Source organism: Vombatus ursinus, unplaced genomic scaffold (assembly GCF_900497805.2).
Source record: "Vombatus ursinus unplaced genomic scaffold, bare-nosed wombat genome assembly UNPS02000580.1, whole genome shotgun sequence".
Taxonomy (NCBI): Eukaryota; Metazoa; Chordata; class Mammalia; order Diprotodontia; family Vombatidae; genus Vombatus; species Vombatus ursinus.
The window spans coordinates 12,907,227-12,930,203 of record NW_020940358.1 but is presented as its reverse complement, the minus strand read 5'-3'; the positions used below and the strand labels follow the sequence as shown (position 1 = coordinate 12,930,203).

The following is a 22,977-nucleotide window of genomic DNA, read 5'->3' as shown; positions in this document are numbered from 1 at the left end:
TCGCACTTCATTCATTGGGATTCCAGTCATCTGCAGTTGTCAAGATTGGGATAGGACCCAGAAAAGCAAATGAGTGGTGTGATCCAAACTGGCTTTTACTTACAAATGTGTGCAAAGAAATCATGATCAAGAACTTTTAAAGCTATCTTAGTAGTAGTTACAAACAATTCCTCACTGAAACTTTTATTAGATTTTTAAAAACTCTTCTACTGTCAATTTGTTCAGAGAGAGTTTGTTTCAGCATGTACTTAAATAATAGAACTATGTTTCTCTTTTTAAAAAAATCTATAATTTGGGCTTTTTCCTAATTCATACATGGTTTGCTCCCCATTTTTATTCTGAATCAGTGATATTTTACTGCAATTTGTATTTTTTTCCTGTGCATTGTATTTGTAGGCTCAAAGATCTAGAGTGAGAAGGGACCTTACCTGCCATCTAGTCCAGCCTTCCCATTTTATAGATAAGAAAACTGAAACTCACTGAGTTTAAGTGACTTGCCTAAGGTCACAGAGACAATAAATGCCAGAGAGGCAGGATTTGGATACAATTCCTCTGACTCTGGAGTCAGTTCTTTTTCTGCGGTAAAAATTGCAAAGTAGAGATTTGAACCCACATCTTATGACTTAATCTTTGCACATAACTGAACTTTGCCTTCACTAAGAAAAAAAATCTGTGATAAATTAATTATTGAATGTACTTCTATTATTGGGTTCACCTGGTGAAAAATTAAATACCATTCAGGAAGGAGGCTCATGGATCTAGAGCTGAAAGGAAACTTAGATGCCGTATGGTACAACCATTTCATCTTCTGGAGAGGGAACTTAGACCCAGGGAAGTTAAATGCTTATTTCAAGATCTCATAGACAGCAGGATTTGAAGCCTGGTCTCCTGATTCCAAATTCAGCGCCTCAGCTGAGGATTTTGATGTTAGAGACAGCACCAACCATTCTACATTACTACATTACTACATTCTGCAACATTACATATACCTGATGAGAATGCAGAATGTCAGAGGCTCTATTTTTTAATATATAATTTTTTTTAGAAATTTTTTAATTGATAACTTGTCTTTACATTGCCTTCATTTCTAAGTACCTCCTCCTCCAAGCCATTTCTTATAAAACAAATAAGAAAGAAAGAGAACAAAAGCAGTTCCATTAAAACGACTCATAGTCTTCCACCTCTGCAAAGAAAGGAGGGAGGTGCATTTCTCATGTGTTCTTCAGGGCCAAGCTTGGTCATTGTAATTACACAGTATTAAATTTTTTTTCAATTTACTTTGTTGTAGTCACTGACTACATTGTTTTCCTGGTTCTGTTTACTTTCCTTTCATTAGTCCTTATGTCTTACTATTCTTTTCTGAATTCTTCATATTCATTATCCCATATAGCTCCATTATATTCATGTCCCACAACTTATTTATCTATTCCTTAATCAGTGGATGATCACTTTGTTTCCAGTTCCCGATGCGAATGTTTTGGTGTATGTGCGATCCTCCTTTTTCCTTCCTTTTCCTTCCTTCCTTCATTCATATAAGTTTTATTCTTAGTTTCAATTTCTTCTTAACTTGTGGGGCTTCCAAATATGTTGTTTTAGGCAAGTTATCATGTTCCTGGATTATTTTTGCCCTGCTTAAAAAATGGGGTAACAAAAATTGACTTGTGGCCTTGCTCAAGTTATAGAGATAGTATTAATGCTCTAGCTCCAGTTATACAGATAGCCAAGCAAAGACCTCGGTCCACCCCCAATATTAGGACTAGGAATGGAGGTAAGTACCTGATCCTCGTAAGGCCAAACTCCTTGTTTTGGGGGTCATCAGGTGAAAGATTTTGAGCCGTTTATTAGTCTGCCCAGAATGTGCTACAGGTGTTTCAGGAGAGGAAAGGCCATTGCTGGACCCCCAGAATCATCCTGAAACCTCATCACATGCCTTAAAAAGTGCTAACAAAGCTTTCCTTGGGAAGACGTTGTTCATTTGATCTGTCACCCATTATACAGGCCTTGGAGAAGTTATAGAGGAGAAAGTGCTAGAGTTTGGCTGGCCCTTGGGGAAAAAATACCCCCTTAATTACAATCCAAAGGACACAAAGGGAAACAAGAAGGAAAGAAAGATGTTTCCATTTGTACCTGATGGTTTTGTTTTTTCATCTGTTTGCAAATGTTCAGTGGAATGGTTTGAAACCCAGCCGTGTCGTTGCTTACGCCCACACACCCAGAGCTGCAGTGGTGCAGACAATCTCACAGGCAAACCATATTTTAACCAGCCCCAGCCATGAAACCTCTTCCCAGACTAGTGCAGGCTGGAGATCTCCCCCTCCTGAGTCCCCTCCCCACCTCCACCAGGACCAGTCACCCCCTTTCCAAATTCCTCCTTTAAATGTCAGTGATCAGACTGCTCCAAAGAAGGAAAGGCAGCAGAAGCAGCCACGCCAGCTCTGGGAAGAGCAATGAGGATGCTGTCACTCCAGATTTACCCGGCTTCAGGAGAACACAGGACCCCCCCCACCTGCCTGGGGATGACCACTTAAAGGTGAGAGAAGACTCTGTGATTTCTCTGGGCTGTGCAGGGCTGAGGACATGCCATCCATCCCTGAGGCAAGGGATCTTAATAATTATGTCTGTTGACTACAGAGTGATTATATCAAACAAGCATGATGGAAGGTTTTCTCCCAAACACAGAGCATCTAGAACACAATCCCCCACTTAGGTAGCTGTGAGGTCCTTTTAACCAGTGGGGTGCTTTTTTTTTTTTTTTTGGTGTGTGTGTGTGTGTGTGTGTGTGTGTGTGTGTGTGTGTGTGTGTGTATTTTCCTGCTTTTTCTTCTTAGTATAGTCTGCTTAACTTTAACTGCTGGATTAAGGTATAATTCGGCTCTTAGCTCAACCTGTTGATTACAGGTTGTTGGCTAAGAGGTTAACTCTTTCCTCTTATAGTAAGCTGCATTCTTTGGGGACCAAAGGAGAACTTTCTCCATCTGAAAAATATCTTTTCCTAGTGACCCTACGGATTGGCAACAATAAACAACCAGATATGGACACCTATTGCATATACTTTAAGGAGGTTTCATGTGTAGCAGGAATCAACAAAGTTTAAAATAGACATATCAGAAAGTGGAAACCAAGCTATAGAATTCTGTGTCTGATTCAACAGGCAGAGACATTTGAGGAGAAAAATTAATCAGCACCCTATGTGGTTAGCAACCCCCCGGACCAGAGAAACAAATAGTTTCATTGCCTTCATATGAAAGATGTCTGTAGTTTTTAGGGCACCAGGTTATAGACAAGTCCCTGGGAAGATTCAGCCTTTTAAATGAGGAAGAAAGAGATTAACGAGGAAACAATCAGATAAAAGTCTCTAAATTCTGTGCTGTCATAGGATGAATCAGTTGGCATGCTTCTATTTTTAGAGTTTGAAAGATCTGCTGCCACATTTTGTTGGGCCTTAATTGGTGCCACAGACTTGTTTGCATTCACGTGTTCAGTAGGAAGAGTGTCGATCAGAACTTCACATATCTAAAATCTCTACTTGTCCAGAATGTGATCCCAGACCCAAGCTGGGCGGCTAATGTTGGCTTTATATTCTTCAGAGCTCACCATGAATCTCTTACTCCAACCCAATTGGGATCTTTGACCCGTAGCCAGAGATTTGTACTTGGCTATGTTTGTTTGTTTGTTTCTTCAGGAGGAAAAACTGCCTATTTTGAATTCAGAAAAGAGAATTGGAATGGGAAATCATTGCTTTGCGGGTAACTACGCTATTGCAGAAAAGAGGAGTGGGGCTTCCTGATCTCCAGACTGGACTTTTTTTTTTTTTCATAAAATTGATTTCATAATCATGGAACAGGTTCCAATGGAGTTTAGATAAAGTGTGATCTTTGAGAAGGAACAGATTCTGTTTCTGGGATTGAACTGATGTCCTGGCTGAAACTGTGCATAATTACTCTAAAAAGCTTGTGGTCCATGTTTCAGAGCAGACACTGTAAATCTCAGCAGGGATTTCAGAGGGGGAGTTATCATGTGTGGAGCCTTTTGTTCAGAGGTGATAATAGGAGATGACAGCTAGTTCAAGTAGGAGGGTAATAATAAGTAATGAAGGCAAAGTGCTCAAGTGTTAGATTAGTTGTTTTGTAGCAAACCTGTAATATGTTCCACAGCAATAGGATATTACATAGTAATATCACATTTACAAATTAGAATAGGCCTCTAGAAATCCCTTACCCTCTTTTACTTTGAAAAATGCCTCACGTATGCTGTAGTAAAGGGCCAAGAAGACCTGGGTTCAGATTTTACCTCCAACTCTTACTAGTTGTTTGACTCTGGAAAATCACTTAACCTCTACCTGCCTCAGTTTCTTCAACTTTAAGTTCTGCAAAGTGCTTAACAAATGTTATCTTTTTTGATCTTCATAACAACCTTGGGAGGTAGGTGCTATTATTATACCCCTTTTTCAGATGAAGAAACTGGTCCCAACAGAGGTTAAATGACTTGCCTAAGGCCACATAGCTTCTAAGTATCTGAGGCAGAATTTGAACTCAGGTCTTCCTGACTCCAGGTCCAGGACTTGATACATTGTGCTACCTACATCACAGGATTGTTTTGAGGCTCAAAGGAAATAACATGCAAACACTTTAATGAATTGAATTATAAATGCAGCTGTTGTTATTGCTATTGTTATTGTACCACCTCCCATGTCTCACCTCTCTACCCAACACTGATAGTTGTTTAGCTAGCTTATCAAGCCCTATCCAAAGTTTTTAATTTCTTAAGTTAATTCTAATGGTACTTTGCCATAGTGGACTGGAACATTCTCCATGATGCCATGCTAGGAGGTAGTTTCCAGGGCCGCAGAATCACAAAATGTCAGTGGTGGAAAAGAACTTGAGATCATCTAGTCCAATCCCCTCATTTCACGAGGGAGCAAAGCAAGTTCCAGAAAAGTTATCAGTAGATCCATGGCAAGAGAATAGCTTCTTCTGAAGTTCTTAGAGAAAGATTCAATTGCCCTCTGGATTAGTCAAAGTGCAGGCCTAAATCCTACCAATATCCATGTTTTTCTGATGAGCTTGAACCTCCAGGTCAGAGCCCTCCTCCCTGAGGTAAACTATAGGGCTTTTGGGTTTACAAAGCACTTTCCTCAAAACAACACTGTGATAGAGCTCCGGCCTTGGAGTCAGGAGGACCTGAGTCCAAATCCGACCTCAGACACTTGACACTTACTAGCTCTGTGATCCTGGGCAAGTTGCTTAATCCCGATTGCCTCACCAAAAAAAGAAAAAAGAAAGTTATATCAAAACAACACTGTTGAGCGAGGTAGTACATGTGCTTTTATCCTCTTTTTCTGTATAAGGAAACTGAGGCCCAGGGAAATAATCCAGTATGTCAAATCAGGTGATTGCCTCGGGCACTGTGTTTTAGGGGCCTTTGTGTCTCCATCCTCTGCTGACTGGAGAAGGTCACCTGAGGAATGGGGCAGGGGGGAGGCAGCTCTGGCTAGCTGGGGTCAAGGTAGGACTAGTCATACACCTAGGCCTGTAAACCTCCCCCTCTTCCCCCAACCCCCTCCCTTTCCAGTTGAATCCCAGTAACTTCTCTTCTTCTATTGTGTTGGAGAAGGTCATTTTATACTGATTCTGTTATGCCTCGGTGTGGGTGTGGTTGGATTTCACCTATTTTTTTTTCTTTAGAAAGCTTCCCTTGACCACCACAGGCCACACTGACTCACAGCACTTGTTGCCTATACTATTCATTTAGGACTTGACTTGTGCCAGCTTTGACATTATTGACTGTAGCTATGTGGATCATGCTTAAACTAGATAGTATGTTAAGGGCAGGTCCTATGCCTTGTACTTCTTTGTATTCCGCATAGTGCCTATTCAGTGCCTGTAATAGGGTAGAACTCAGTAGGTATTGGTGGAAAGAGTGACTGATTCCTCCTGGTTTGTAATTTTTCCTGGGGTTTGAATTTCTGCAAAATATGAACATAGCTTTAGTTGGATTTTGCCCATATACTGTGGCATGTAGAATCAGAATAGTAATTAGGGTACAGTGACTGGGTTTTGCCCATGGGCACCAAAATTTAAAAGGCAGTGATAGAATTTATATTTCTTTGGCAGCATAAAGATCCTTATGTTTAGCCTGTAGTTAGCAAGAATAATTAATTATAATAGGAAGTCTCCAATTTTCGGCTTCCTCCTTTGCCTTCTCCACAGTCCCCAGCCAGTGGTACATGCCGGCTGCCAGGGGTAGAGAAGGTAGATACCACAGTTATTGCAGATCAGGAAGCTGAGTCTCAGATAGATTAAGTGACTTGCCCACATTTGTAAAACTAATCAATCTGAGACCCTGGATTTGATCCAGGTCTGATAACTGCAAGTTCAGCAAGTTACTCACTATGCCACATTCCCTTTAAGAAAACTGGAAGGGAACTAGGAATGTTTCACTTGGAAAAGAACCAACTTTGGAGAAACGTGACTGTTGTTGCCAAGTATTTGAATGAATGTTTGTTGATTGAATCTGAAGAACTTTTATTTGGGAGAGACATTGCATTGGTTTTGCTGGGCCGCAGAGGGCAGAACTAGCCATAATGAGCGGAAGTTATAGGAAGACAGAATTTGGCTCAGTGTGAATCAAAACTCCATAGTTTTTAGAGCTGTTCCCAGTGGAATGGGTTATCTTAGTCAATCGATCAATCAGCAAGTGTTTATTAAGCACCTATGTATTGGGCCCTGTGGTAGGCACTGGGGATACAAGATAACAGGGAAATGAGTTCTGCTTCCTTACATTCTCTCCTGGAGGGGACTTTCCCATCCGGGAGGCCTTCAAAGGAAGGCTGGATAAACTGTCGTAGGAGATCATGGGATCATATGTAAGTGTGGAGCTAGAAAGGACCCGAGAGGCCATCAAGGCCAAGCCCTTCATTTTGTAGTTGAGGACACTGAGGTGAAATGATTCGCTGAGAAGTGTCCTAGAGAGGATATGAACCCAGTTCCTCCTGGTTCCAAGTCCAGTGCTCTGCCCACTGGTCCACCCTGGACCTTCTAACTCATAGGATCATAGAACTAGAGCTGGGAGGAACCTCAGAAACTATCTAGTCCAGCTTCCTCATTTTACGGATGAGGAAACAGAGGTCCCTGGAGGTACAGTGATTCACCCAGGATCACTCAGCTAGTGAGAGCCTGAACTGAAATTTGAGCCCAAGTTTCCTATTCCAAGTCCAGTGCTGCTGAAGGGATTCTTCTTCCAAGTAAAGGCTGAATTAGATGATCTAGGGCGTTCTTTCTAATTCTGAGATTCTGTTTGTGCATCTGTGAACACTTGTCCATCCCAGCTCGAGAAAATGGCTCTGGTCCCTTTTCCTCCAAAGTCCTGCTGCATTTAAGCCTGAGGAATGTGTATTGTTTGTCAAAGAATTAAAAGCCCCCTTTGATTTTCAAAACCAACTGCAGCCTCTTCCTTCCTGGGCTGGATACACAAACCAGTTTCTTTGTACATTTCTTGCTTTAAATGACTAAGCAGGCAGTAATGCCATAACAGCCCCCAGATTTCACAGATGTGTCCACAAGGAGGCCACCTCAGGACCAGCTTCTGGCAACTGCCGCCTTGTCTGCCCTTGGTTGGCTATGTAATAGGCTGCCAGTCATTGAGGAAGCTCTGTGAAGGGCTCCAATATTACCCAAAGCGATCTATATGCTTGGGCACAAGGGCACATAGGCCAAAGAAGGACTGTGCTCAGTTATTTGCTGGTTAAATTCCTCTCCTCTGACCTCCTGTCGTTTTCCCCGTAGGTCCTGGGTAAGGGCAGGCTTTATCTCCTCTCATCTGGCCTCAGGCTGGCCAGAAGGGCAGTTTTTTTTTCTTACCCTTTGCAGCTTTTACATCCTGAGAGAAGCCTTGGAAACGCCACTATTGTTTACATCAACATACATGCTCCTTACCACAGGAAGTGCAACCTCACGTTTGCTGTGATAAGTGCTTGGCTTACTTTGACCAAAAGAGGAACAGATTTTAAACAGATTAAAAAACACATACCAGCCAAGCCAAAGTGTTTAAACTCAGGCCACAATTCAATTGGGGATTCCATCGGGCCCTAAGGTCTAGAGGTAAGGAGTTTAGGACAAGGCAATTTAAAGTAGGATTAGAGTTGGGGCTGCAGTTACTTGTGAGGATAATCCTTGTAAAAGTGAGTGATTAATCCTTGGGAGCTGGGACCCAATTTGATTATTTACTGCTAGAGCAATAGAGGCCGCAGGGAGCGTTGATTCTTGCTTCTCAGGGGAGGCACTGATGAATATTAAATGGTAAATGCTGACTACACTCCAATAATGTGGTAGCTGTTGGACTCACCAGGCGTGGGTATGCTATTAGAACTTTCACTCTGCAAGAGAAATTAAGGCAAACACCCCAGAAAAATTTACAACAAAATATCTAACTTCCATTCACATGCTCTCTAATCCAGTCAAATTGGACTACTCTCTTTGACCACACTGCATTTTCCTGACCCCAGACCTTTGCTCACAATGTTCCTGATGCCTAGCATGCTTTCCTTCCCCTTCTTTGTCTGTTGAATTCCTATTCATCCTTCAAAGTACAGCACAAATGCCATCTTCTCTAGGAAGTTTCCTCTCACTTCCTCCTTCCACCCCTCAGTAAAAGTCTTTCAGACATAGCTTAACACTTGGGTTGTGTTGCATTATAGTAATTTGTGTGTATGTCATATTGCCCTGCTAGACTGGAAGCTCTTGGAGGTCAAAGACTCAACTGGCTTAGTATAGTGATGCTCTGCTCATAAATATTGTTATTAAGTATTTGTTGAATGAGCATCTCAGATAAGGGTGTACCTAGCAACTTTGTACAGCAGGTTCAGTGCCAGGCTTCAGGTGCACTCAATGATTAACCATTTGGCTACTATTTGTTTTTTCATCAGATAAGCTGTATTTTTTCTTGGCAGAAATGTGTGGGAGATTATATGGTTTTGTCTGTACATGGAGGTCATATGCATGTTTGTGAGTGTTGGGTAGGAGATATTCATGGGGTATGTGGGGAGTATGTGATTGGATATTTTTTTTTATGGGCAGTAAGTGATTGAATATTTTCTTTTTATAAACAAAACATTGAGAGCAAGGACTGCTTTCTGGCCTTGTATCCATAGCTCAGTACCTGGCACAAAGCAGCTACGTAGTCAGTGCTTGTTGACAGAGTAGTTGATTGAATGACTGATATTTTGCCCATCTCCTTACTCTCAGAGAACGCCATCTTCACCTACTAGCCTTCCCTGTTTTCCTGGCTTTAGGAAACACAAACATTTGCTACCAGCCAGATGCATTCTGAGTGCTTTCCACCAGTGCAGACTTCCAAAAACCTCCCCCCAATCAAAAAAAAAAAAAAAAAAAGGAAAGAAAGAAAGGAATTGAAAAGAGCAGACAAGATATGTAATTTCTTTAAAACCCAGGGCTTAATTTTTTTTTTTAAAACATGTCACGTAATTTCTTTTTGATTCTGGCCAGGGGAGATGGATTCGATTTCATTGGTGATAATTCCTGAGAGAGAGGAAAATTTGGTAGGGGGAAATGGGATTGTTTCATGGAGTAGAACATGGTTCAAGGTTCATGTGGTGAAGTGGCTAATTGGTCTGGACACTGTCCAGGCTGCCAAAGGGCTGCCAGGATCAGATGGGAAGGCTGAACGAATGTGATAAATTATAACAATCGGCCCCAGAGCAGAATTTGCAGAAGGTGAGTCAGCAGCCAAGAGAATCACAGTATCCTAGGTTTCCTCAGCCCAGAGCTGCTTAAATTTCTGCAGAGGGAAATAGAGGGGGGTGTGTGTGTGAAAAGATTGAGACAGGCACAGAGATAAAGGGACAGTGAGTCAGAGAGAAAGATAGAGTTACAGACAGGGACAGAGACTTAGAGAAACAGAGAGCTACAGAAACCTGCCTCCCCTCATCTCTGCTGGAGTTCAATTGTCATGAGGACCCTTTAGAGAAAAGAACCTGAAAGCAAACTAGATATAGCCTAAGCCACTATTTTGTATTTCTATAGCCTCTTTTTTCTTTTCTTTTCTTTTTCCTTAAATTTTTTTGACCTATCACTAAGCTTCTCAAATAAGACTTTTCCCCATAACACCTTCCCATAAAAACAGTAGCAAAATGTCCTAATAAAGTGATTTTGAACTGATATTTTGTCACTTTCCATTTATTGTTTGCTAATAGAAAAGATGGCTAAGTGCTTTAATTTTAATAATCTGAAAGTAATACTGTCCATTGGATTTGATCTGATTCTATAACCTTTTTTCTCAGTGAAGCTGAAAGCACTTTTCTTTTTTTAAAAAAATATATGATCACATTTATTTTTACTAATTTTATTAATGTTTATTTGTGTATTTTACTTTTCCCATCACTTACATTTTCTAATATATGCCATCCCTCCCTTGCCTCTTCTTAGAGACTCATTCCTCATAATACAGATTTAAAAAGTGAAAAAAAAGTTTAACAAAATAACCAAAACATAGAAAAAGTCTGATGTAGTGTCCCAAACCCATAGGTCTCCCTCCTCTGCAAAGAAGTTGGGGAACTGCTCTAAAAACACTTTCATGTGATCTCATTTGTTCTCACAGTATCCCTGCAGTCAGATGTGGCTGATTGTTATTACCATTTGGGGAAGTTGTAACCAGAACACAAATTCACAGAGTAAGTCATCTATACACGCATATCTGCTTATGGTTCTTCAGTGGATTTGTGATCTCACTGATGTGGCTAGTTCCTGCATCAGGGTGGATCTCAAGCGATCTATGCCTTCACATTTGGTGGTATTTTTCTTTGTGTTCTCCGAAAGATCCTTCACAGAAGATTTATCCAATAGAAGCTTTCCTTTAGATCTTTTTAAATTTCATGAGCCATCGCCAAACCTAAACCAAACCTATATTATTCCTTACTCTTGTCACAGGCCAGAGGACCTATTTTCATCTATCTGTTATTCTTCACTGTTGCTTCCTTTACTGGTCAACCTCTTTTTCTAATCAGTCGTTTTTTCAAGGATATCCCTATGCCGTTTCTGATCAGTATAAATATGCTATGGCTTATTTGTATGCGTGATACATTCTTCATTCCCTTTTGGATTACCTGTAATTCTTATCTTTGGGATGTTGCAATGTTCCAAGATTGTGACTGTAAAGTATTACTCAGAAAACTTTTTTTTTTTTAAAAAGATAAGCATTTGCTGGGGTTGGGGTGGGAAGAGGAGGGAAGGTGATCATTAAATGCAATTCAGCCTGCTCTCTTCCTCTTAGTCCTGGGCCCAGCTTGTTGTCCAACTACAGAGATTGTCCCAGATAGGTGTACTGAGGTACTAGCCCAGTGGATTGACCAACCAATTGCATGTGTTAGGGTAGACAACAAGCATTTTTAGGCAAATATTATTATTTTTATAGGTTGTTAAGTTGATCTCTTTCGGGTTTTTTTGTTTTTTTTTTTTGGTTGTTGGTGAGGCAATCGGGGTTAAGTGACATGCCCAGGATTACACAGCTAGTAAGTGTCAAGTGTCTGAGGCCAAATTTGAATTCAGGTCCTCTTGACTCCAAGGCTGGAGCTCTATCCACTGCACCACCTAGCTACACCCAAGTTGATCTCTTTTGAGAAATAATAGATAACATTAAGGAGGCTTTGCAATGTTCTGGGGCTTGATTGAAAGGTCTTGTGTTATAGTGGAAAGCAGAATACATTCACAGTCAGGCTAGCCATGGGTGTGAATCTTGCTACTGACTACTAGTTGTGTGACCCTAAGCAGAAATTCAGTGTGTTCATCTATAAAATGCAGAAAATAATGCCTGGAGTGTGACTATATGGGGTTATTGTGAGGCTAAATGAGATAATGGATGCAAGAAGTTTTGCTAACCCTAAAGCATTTTACAGGTATCAGTTATAAATATTAATGCAATCAGCACAGTATCCTTTTCAAACAGCAACATCTGGAGGACCTCTTCATCTATAGGGAATTCTTCTTACATTTAAACCTAGTAAAGGACATCCTCCAAGAGTAGCTAACACCTTTGACCAGCATCCCTCTCCCACTTTTATGCCTCATTCATTGTTGATGTAGGAAATACTTTTGTTTGAGTTAGAGGAAACTAGAGGACCATTCAACAAAAATTTGTCAAACATGTATTATTTGAAAACTCTGTGCTAGGCATTGGGAATACCAAGCCTTCCCCTGCCCCAAAGTTTCTGCTCTCAAGGAATTTACAATCTACTGGGGGAGGGAGGGAACAGAGCATATATACAAAAAATATAGTACAAGGAAAATTGAAGATAGTGAAGGTACTAATAACTTGGGAGATCAGTGAAGATGTTACAGAGGAGGTTGCTTTTGAATTGAGACAGAGAGGTGGAGGGAGTGCATTCTAGCCATGGGAGATAGCTTGTGAAGATGTACATAGGCAGGAGATAAGAGGGTTAAGTTTTGAGAACAACTAGTGGTTCACTTTGGCTGACACACAGGTGAAAGGGACTAGTATGGAATAAGGCTGGAAAAGTAGGTGTGAATAAGATTGTGGAGGCCCTGAAGTGCCAGGCTAAGGAGTTTGTGTCCTATCCTTTAGGCAATGAGAAGACACTGAAGGATTTTGTGAGATCTCTGCCTTAAGATGATTATTTTGGTCCTTGTGTAAAGGATGTATTATAGAAGGTGGGAAACAGGGAGACCAACTAGGAGGCTCTATTACTAGTGGAGGAAAGAAGTAAGGAGTCTTGAACTGGGGGGGGGGGGTGGGTCTCCAAGTGAAGAGAGGTGAATGGATGGAAGATATGTTTGGAAAAATGTAGAAACTGTTTGGCTACAGGCAGTGAGGGAGAGGAAAGTGGCAAACATGCCTCTGAGGCCAAAAAGCTGCTTGACCTAGAAAATGGTGGTGTACTTAATGGAAATAAGAATGTTTGAAAGGGAGGATAATAATTTCTATACTAGATGCATTAAGTTTTAGTTTTCAGTAAGCAGCTGACGATGTCCAAATAGATTCAGTAGAGATTTGGGTTGCCATAAAGATCTGGGAGTCACTTGCATAGAGATGGTACTTGAATGCATGGGATCCAAGGGGAAATGTGTAGTGAAAGAAAATAAGAAGTCACAGGAAAGAGACCTGGGGAACACCATGCTAAGGGGGGCAGAAGACGAAAGATAATTTAGCAAAGGAAACTGAAAAAGAGTAGTCAAAAGGAGGAAAAGTAGGAGAGAGGAACACCATGGAAATCAAAGAGAGAATGACCAGGAAGAATAGAATAGTTAATAGTATCAAAAGCTACAAAGATGTCGAAGAGGATTAAGACTGAGAAAGTAGTTAAAACATCTTTGGCAAACCTGGAACAAACATTTTCATTCTAGTGGTGACATCTGAAGGCTCATTGCAAGACACTGAGAAATGAGTGGGTGGTGAGGAAGTGAGCCAGCAAAATAGATATTCTTTCTAGAAGTTTGGCACTGTCCTTTATAGATGACAATGCAATAAAAATAATAATTAATGTAAAGAACATAAGCAAAAGATAAGATGTAAATGGAAAGTTAATGACATTATGAATGGGCATCAAAGAAAAAAATTCTAAAAACAATAACTTGTTAGGCTGACTACATACCAAATTTTCTGAGATGAAGCTAAAGCTGTTTTCAGAGGAAAAATAATATTTCTCAAAGTATATATTAGCAAAATAGAAAAAGAGAGGACTAATGAACTAAATATGCAATTAAAAATAGAAAATTGACAAACATACCCAAAGTAAGCACAAAAGAGGAAGCTTTGAAAACTAGAGGAGAAATAGATAAATTAGAAATTAAAAAGACTATAGAACTGATAAAATGAAAAGCTGGTTCTTTGAAAAGATTAAAAAATTGATAAAACTTTAGCTGTTAGCTAAAAGAGAGAGAGCAAAGAAAGCAAAATTAGATTACCAAAATAAAAAAAAAAGAACAATGTGCAATCACAATAGAAAGGAAATAAAAAGATTTGTTGGTACCTCCTATGTACAATTATATGCCAGTAAAACTGAGAATTTTCTATGAAACTGTAAAATGCCCAAATTAACAGAACATGAAATAGAGGTCCTAATCTAATTTCAGAAGTTTGGTGGTGAAAGAGAGGAGAGAGATAAAACAATAGCATCAGGGAATTATAGGGCCAAAGGAAGGTATTTAAAGGATGGGATAGATCTGAGCATATTTATAGGCAGTAAGGAAGCAGCTGAAAGAGATAGAGAGAAAAAGAAAGAGAGAAAAGAGAAGAGGAGAGGAGAGGAGAGAGAGATTGAGATTGACAAAAAGATGGAATAATTGATAGGAAAGCTCCGGGAGAATACAGAGGGTGGGGTTCCAGACACATAGAGAGGGTTTGGCCTTGGCAAGCAGAAGGGTCACCTCCTCCTAAGAGATAGTAATAAGAGAACAAAATGAGTGAAGATATAGGGAAGATTTGAGGTATGTAGTGGAAGAAAGGAAGGCTCTATCTATGAAGTGGCTTCTATTTTCTCAGTGAAGTAGGAGGTGAGAATATTTACTGGGAGTCACTAGGGACTTAAGAGAAGTTTGGAACCTCTCAGAAAAAAAAACTGCCTGTGAGGGAAAAAGGATAGGCAATCAATCAAAGAAGAATAAAAGTGTTGGTACATATAAGACCAGTTGAGATTAGATAACATTAATTTGTCAGGATGATGTGTGTAGCTTCCTTCAGCAGTATTTAGTGGCTTTAGTGTACAAATAAGAGAAGGTAGATGATGGTGATTAAAAAGAGACATGTATTGATAGGACATGAATAATATGAAAGGTATGACAAGGGGACAAGGGAGTCAAAGGTGGTCAATAGTATACAGTTGAATTATACACTATAGAATATGGTGAGTACTGCTCTGACCAGTATTGTGTGCACTCTGTATAGGATAACTTCTGGTGTGCCTCATTGTCCTGCATTTTTTGATATAGCTACGTAAGTAATGTTGTATGTGAGGTTAGTTCCTACCCTAGGGACCCAGACCTCTTGTTTAAAATCTCTGATGCCACCTCCTTTAGTTTCTTGGTGTTGAGAGAGGGAACACCTCACCAATGCCATGCTCTATTATCAGAGGACTGGGGAAGATAGAGGCTACAAATACCTGAATGAATGAATAAATGAATGAAAGAATGAAAAAGCATTTATTAAGCACCCCCTTATTACCAGTCCCTGTACTAAGCACTGGGGATACAAACACAGAAAAACAAGACAATTCTCACCCTCAAGAAGTTTACATTCTAACAGAGAAAGATAACACCTATAGAGAAGTGTTGGCTATGGAGTGATGATCTGGTTTGTGAAGGCACAGAGATGATGAAATGGAGTCTAGGACAGTTTTTCTCTCCAGACAACATGAGTTTGAAATAGACCCAGTTAGGAGGGTGGTGTGATTTCCTTCAGCAGCCTTCAGCCACTTAAGTGTCCAAGCAGGAAAAGCGGATGATGAGGATGATATAGAATAGTGTTGATTTGGTTAGTGTTCCTACGGCAAGAGGTATAAAGTAGGAAGACAAAGTTTATGTGTCTAAAGGCATCACATGAAGGTTGCTGCAGGTCGTGGTGGGTTTGGGATACCTGGATATTGTGAACTGCCATGAATCTGAAGCCCTGGACCTTAAGGCAGGAGCTGAAGTATTTGTTTGGAGGCGGGGAATGGTCAAGGTGACATGCATGGCATGAAGATGGCTAGAGTGACCCTTATCATTAGCAGATTGGCTAGTACATCCCAGGGATTTAGGGATCTTTTCTCCTGAAGCCAAAGTTCCCTTCCACTGCTGTCTTGTCACATGCTTTTGTTCTCATCCATCATGCCATTCCCATTACCACCCTTCTTTTCTGTGTGCCCTCTGGAATTCCTGCTCAATTGTTAATACATTTTATTTCATCCCCAATCTCTTCTAGACATATTTTTACTCTTTACACTTTCCACTCTTTACACTTTCCTGTGCTCACGGAAGCCTCATTTTTACCCAAAGACATTGTACCCCTTTCTACCTTCTCCAGTGTTGATTTTTCCTTCATTCATGTCCCCAGGCACACCAGTGGCACAAGCGCTCATCACCTCTTGTCTGGACTATTCCAATTGTCTTTTATTTGATCTCTCTGCCTCAAGTTTCTCCCCATTCCAGTCACTTCTCTATTCAATAAACTCTGCTGGTTCCCTGTTATCTCTAGGATCAAATATAAAATCCTGTTTGGCTTTTAAAGTGCTTCATAGCCTGGCCTCTTTCAAACTTTCCAGTTTTCTCTCATCTCACTTGCCTCCACATGCTCTGGATGCATTGACACTCATTTCCTTGCTGTTTCTCACACAGGACACTCCATCTCCCTACCATGCATTTTCACTGACTGTCTTCTATGCCTGAAGTTCTCCCACTACTTATCCTTGCCTCCTGGCTTCCCTGACTTCCTTAAAATGCAAATCCCACTTTCTGCAAGAAGACTTTCCTGCTGGTTCCCTTTCATACTGGTACCTTTCACTTGAGGTGAACCCATGGGTGCTAAAGAGATTAAGATAGAGCCTTGAGGAACACCCATAGTTAGGGGGTGGGCCATGGATGATGATCATCTTCAGAGGAAGCTGAGAGAAGAAGTGGTCAGATGAGTGAACCAGAGAGAGCAGTTTCATGAATACCCAGAGAGGAGAAAATATCCAGGAGGATGGGGTGCTACACAATGTCTAGTACTTCAGGGAAGTCAGGAAGGATGAGGATTGAGATAAGGCCATTGTTGGCGAATAAGAAATGATGGGTAACTTTGGAGAGAACAGTTTTGGTTGATCTGAAGTTGTAAGCAGTAGCCTTTGAAGCTTCTTTCACTTCTCAAATCTGTGCTATGTCATCCTCTCCCTACACGCTTGTGTTGAAGTCATTGAGGATCAAATGGTTTAAAAGATCTTGTCAAACTCCTTACAGAATTTCTCTACATGTTCATTCTATCCAATGGACGTCGGATATGATTGTCTTTGGGGCTTTGTTTTATATGCTTATCAGGAGCACTGCAAGACAAGATGACCAAGTATCTCATGAAACGATGTTTCTTCTTGTCTTTGGGTGCAACCATGAAAGCAACTTAGCCAGTTCTTTTGTTTGCTTCTTCAAGGAGAACCTATGATCCACCCATCCTTTTAGTTATAACTTTCTTTTTTCTTCTAGTTTCATTTATCACAAGGATAGGGGATATAGGGACTAGACCTGAGGCTTCATTGGTATAAGGAACTCCTGAGTGAGGAAACTCCTTCTACCAATGTAGGTTGTTACTTTCTTTGCAATTTATAGTCCTTTAGAAGGTTATCTAGGCTAGCAAGGAGGTAAATGACTTGCACAGGGTCTCACAGCTAGTATGTGTCAGAGAGAGGTTTGAATCAAGGTCCTGCTGGCCTAGAAGCCAGCTCTCTAGCCATGTTGTTACTCTGCCTCTCATATCATAAGCATATCATACAATTCCGTTCTTCTAGTAGAATGTCAATTGATTGGTTATTAGACAAAGGTGTTTGCAGTTAAAATTTGTAGATGGTCTAAAAGTCCTGCCGTTTTTTAGCACCCTTTACCACCTTTCCCATTACTATACTACCATTACTATAGAAGTCAAAGGGAACTACTCAGGATTAAAGCCATTACAATTTTGTATTTGTTTCATGGGTTGCCAAGGCAAAAGAATTTACTCCCTTGTGTTCAGCCTACTGATAAACCTCCCTACAATTATCTAGTTTGGTCCTTGAAGTGAAGTCTCAATTTTCAATCAGGAATATGCTTGAAGCCTTTCCAGCAAGGTATATCTTATCAGAGCTTATGGTGTAATAGAATATGGGAATGGAAGGGAATAAGCATTTGTTAAGTACCTACTATATGCAAGGTGTTGTGCTAAATACTTTATAATATTATCACATTTGATTGTCATAACACTCCTGGGAGGTAGGGTGTTATTCCTATCCCCATGTGAGAGTTGAGAAAACTAAAGTAGACAGAGTTTAAGCGACTAGTTAAGAGTCACAGATCTGGGAGTGTCTGAGGCTGGATTTGAGCTTAGTACTTCAGTCTTCTATGCTCAGTACTCTGTCCACTGTGTTACTTAGTTGCAGAGTCTTCAAGAACCTGGTCATGCTACTACCATGAGACATGATGTAGGATTTGGTGCCTATGCATGGTATATGTATAAAAGTATAAAAGATCTGAAATTCTTTAGCACAGGAAATTCCTGACATGGGAATTCCCTTCCCCATCATAGCTTATGATCTGTCCATGAGAGTAGACAAGTCCTAGAGAGCTACATATAGGAGATGTTTAGAGGTTAAGAGACTTGCCCAGGGACACCCAGCAGGTAAGTGTCAGAGGTGGAATTTTGGCACAGATTGTCTAGACTACAAGCTCAGCATTTCATCTACTGTGCCGTGTTCTATACATAATCATAAGACCGTGACACATCTGTATATATGTAAAAAAAAAGGGGGGGAAATAGATTTTATTATTTCTGCGTTGCCTCTCAACTCTTGAGTCCAGTGAGTCTCTAACTCCTGTAGAACTTTGGAGCTCGGAGAAACTTTTGAGATCGTCTTGTCCAACTCTCTTACGTCACAGAAGAGGAAACTTTATAGTGCAAAATGATTTAGAGTCCTCAGTTAAGGCCAGTGGTTTCCTGGTCTAGGTGGAGCTCATTGTCAGAATTTGGCTTCACTGAGTAACCTAGGAGACACGTGCATAGCACAGTAGGACAAATAATGTACCTGGAATCAGGACACTAAGTTTGAATCCCAGCTCTAACATTTAAGAGTTGTGCAGCCGTTGTAAAATTATTTAATCTCTCTAAGCTTCCGTTTCCACATCAGGAAAATGGGGATAATAATAATTGTATAGGGTTGTATAGGCTCATAGGGTTATTGTGAAGAAAGCATTACAGAATGCAAGTGATTATTATTAGTAATAAATTACATAATATTATTATTATTGAGATAGCATGGCATTGTATCTAGAAAAAGACTCAAAACCAGGAAGACCTGTGTTCAAGTCTTACATAATGACTGGGTGGTCCTCAGAAATCCTTAACCTCTCATGGCAATATGTAATTATCTAAGTCTATAAGTTGCAAAGAATGTATCAACCTGCATTGGTAGAGAGTTTCCTCCTGGGAATTCCCTATAGTAGTGAAACCACAATTCAAATCTCTGTGATGATGATGATGATGATGATGACGAAGGATATATGAGAGATACTGTGCTACATGGTGCTAAGCATAGGTATAAGTAGGCTCCAAGTTGTAACAAAGATATTATTTGATGACAGTTCATAGATTCATTAACTTAGAGCTGGAAAGGGACTTTAGTGGTCATCCAGACCATCCCCTTCATTTTACAAGTAGCACATGTTCTGGGGCTACTTTTCCAAATTCCCATTTACACTTGCATGTTGGGTCCCCAAAAAGTGGCTGCTACTTTTCCCCTCAGCGTTCTCAAGAACCCTTAGTAGCTAGTGGTATCTTTCCAATGTTCTAGCTCACAAGCCCCAATTGGTATACTTCCCCCCTCCCAGTGATTATTAGTTGGTATCAATTAGTTAGCCAGAGTTAATTAGGGATATTTACTAGGGTGGTATGTTAAGAACAGTTGTTATAAAACATTCCCCCCAAAAGTTTGTGACCTCGCCCACAAGTACAGAATGAGGTCAAACTTAGCATATGTGGCAAAGGGATAGCTCAAAGTTCATGGTTGCTAGAAGTCCTTTTCTCCCCTCACGAAGTACTCATGAAGTATCGCTTAAACCTGGGACAATGTTCTTCTGGGCTCCTTGTCCAGTCCTGAAGCTTTCTTTGAGCAATATGTCTAGTTTGTCCTCAGCTCCCAATACAGACACTACCACTAGTCACTCCTATTTGGGGGACAACACTAGGACACTGTTGAGAAATTCAAATTGTTTGATTCTTCAAATTTCATAAGGTTCTCCTTTGGTCAAGGGGACAAGGAAGAGACAGAGGTTCTATTCCTCCTCCTTCTAAGCGATTCTCTCTCAGGAGCATGGCTGGAATTTCTTTCTCTAAGCTTTGGGACACTCAGATAACATAGGGTACTGAACTGACTTGAGACTTTATAGCAGAACACCATGACAGGATGGGGCGTACATTAGTTTAATGCCTTTAATTGTTTGATTCATTATAGATAGCTTCATCTGATAAAGTTATCAAGGCCTGAGAATCTGCTTAGTTACTTTTGATGGGGATGGGGTGATACTTTGACTCAGATGACCTCACCTTTGCATACCAATGAGGACCTAAAGTCCAGAGAAGTTAAATGACTTGCTCAAAGTCACAAAGATAGTAAATGACAGAAGTGCTATCTCTGACCCCAACTCCAACATTCTTTGCAATGAATCATGCAACATGGGTGGTACTTGGGAAACATTCCTTTGTGGCTCAGCTAAGCAAAGCTAACTAAACAGTTATTACCTTTGCATGGGGAAGGTCCTTTGCATAAATTGTGATGGGTTTCTAAATTGAAATGGGTTGGTCTTGGTAAGCCTGTTGTGAAAGGTAATTACCCTTGACTCAGTGGTTTGGACTTGAGGGAGAATTTGTCCTTTCATTTCACAAGGACAGAAGTGTTCCTGGCTTGCAGAAGCAGCTGGCAGAGGTTATCATAGAAATCTGTTTCATATCTGTTTATTGAAATGTTTAGATATTTTGTTTTTGTAAATAAAGCTACATTCTCTTAAAACTCAGATGAATAAATTTAGCAGATCTCTTACTTGATAGTCTAGGTGTGGTAGAATTTTCCTAGCATGGATAAGGAGATCCTAACATTGAGGTCTCTTTATAGGACAAAGGAAGTCTTCCTTTGAGCAAAATATAACAAGTTTTTCATATAAGAAACTTTGCTCTAGCTGGAAGTTAGAGTGAGAGCAGGAATCCTTTCTTGATTCAGTTGATATAAGACTTTTTGTGGTTAAAAGGAAAATATTTTCTACAAAAACAGTAGGTATTGAGGGGAGAAGTTTTCCATCTCCAAAATGATTTCATGTAGGATTCTGGAGCCTTTAAGATCATCTGGTCCAACTTCCTCATTTTATAGATGAGTATACTGAGTCCCAGAAGAGTGAAATTACTTGCCTAACATGTTATAGATAGTAAGTACCAGGGAGGAATAGAACTCAGATTTTCTGACTCCAAATTCAGTGTTCTTTGTACTCCACTAATTTTGCCTCCTCGTGAACAGAAATCATATGCAGCCCAGTGAAAAGAGTTCTGGCTTTGGAGTCAGAGGACCTGGACTTGATTTCCAGCTTTACTACTTACTACCTATGTGGAAACTGCTGCTCCCCCAACCCCCCATCTCCTTCACCTTCTTCTCTCAGCCTCTCCACCACCCCCACCATGAACTCATTGATTCAGTGATCACTTGCTGTTCTTGAAACATGACATTCCCTATCCCAGCTCTGAGAATTTTCCCTGACTATTAGATTGTGAGCTCCTTGAGGGCAGAGACTGTCTTTTGCCTTTTTTATATCCCCAGCACTTAGCACAGTGCTTGGCACATACTGACTGGCTGACTTAATCTCTTGGGCCTAGGTTTTCTTATCTAAAAAATAAGGGGGCTGGACTCAGTGATCTCTAAAGGCCCCTTCAAACTTTAAATCTATGATTCTGGGGCCATATTCCCAGTGGCTACATTCAACTCCCCACATAAAGATACAGTCCTGAGGAAAATAATACTCTACTCTTTTCTTTAATGCTTATGTTTTTTTCCAGTGGGGATTCTGTGAAATGTTTTATCAGGGCAACTGCCAGTGAGCTGTGCTATAATGGAGAAAGAGCTGTGAGGTTTTTTTGTGTCCTGTTGCGTGCCATAGTCCTGAAGTCTTAGGTATGGATGAAACAAATTAGATGGGATCACTACTATCAACAGAGTCTCACTGCTGTATACCTCAAGTCCATCTGTGCTTTGTCAGTTAATGAACATATATTAAGTGCTGCTGATGTGCCAAGCACTGAGCCAAGCACTGAAAATGTCACAAAAGTGAGCTCCGTCAGAGGGTGAGCAAGAGCATGATAACTGGTTAGAGGACGGGATGGCTGACATCCTCTCACAGTTTGTAGGAGCATGTCATGCAGGTCAGAATTGCATTGAAACTGGATATGATGGGAGCCTCCCATACCAGCTAGGACTTAAAACCAGCAGCATCAGCCAAGTTTGTGGACTGGTCAGCAACCTTTTACCTTCTATTTAGTCACCTACTTTTTGGACAGTTGATTCCTAATTAGAGTATTAGAATCTCTGATACCGTGCTCAGTTATAGAGAAGAAGAAAAATTGTTGGTCTAGGAGACAGAAGACTGGGCTAATCATTGACCATTTCTGGCTTTCAGCCACTTTCCTCATCTGTAAAATGAGTGTAGAGTGGTGGGGTGTCAATAGATGATATTTAAAGACCCTTCTAGCTCTAAAGTTTATGGTTTGCCCTTGTATTCCATGCCAACATTTCTGCCAAATGAGAGAATAGAAATTGTGTATAATGAAATTTTTGAATTACCAGTGAATCACAATCTTCCCCCCTCTTTCTGGCTTTCATGACCATCGATGGCCAAGAGTAGGCTGTATGTATCATACAATAAATAATATATCTCCTCAGATCATATAATTTAAAGCTGTAAGGATCCCTTCGTCTAGTGGACATAAGTACTGTGTTTGGAGCCATAGAGAATCTGGGTTTGAATCCCTGTTGCTATATAAGTGACTGCATGAAAAGGAAAGTCATTAACTTCTTGGGGTCTCGGCTGCCTCGTGTCTAAAAATGAGGGAGTTGTACTAGGTGACGACCTCTGTTGTTCCTTCTGCTTTAAACCTATGACTCTTTGGTCTAGTCCACCCTGCTCACTTTGGTGAGTAAAATGAGGTCCAGAGAGGCTATCCAGTGTCACACAGTTAGTGTCAGAGCTGGCATTCAGGCTCATACTTGACAGTTTCAGA

General features: G+C 40.5%; 1 protein-coding gene across 1 annotated transcript in view; it reads left to right on the top strand.

Moving 5' to 3' along the window:
• The first annotated feature begins 2,483 nt into the window (after positions 1–2,483).
• The window catches only part of ZNF831 (zinc finger protein 831), a 102,851-nt gene continuing 82,357 nt past the window's right edge, over positions 2,484–22,977 (top strand). The window contains exon 1 of the mRNA XM_027847716.1: positions 2,484–2,530. The gene's annotated coding sequence lies outside the window, so the exon portion shown is untranslated. The remainder of the gene's footprint in view (positions 2,531–22,977) is intronic.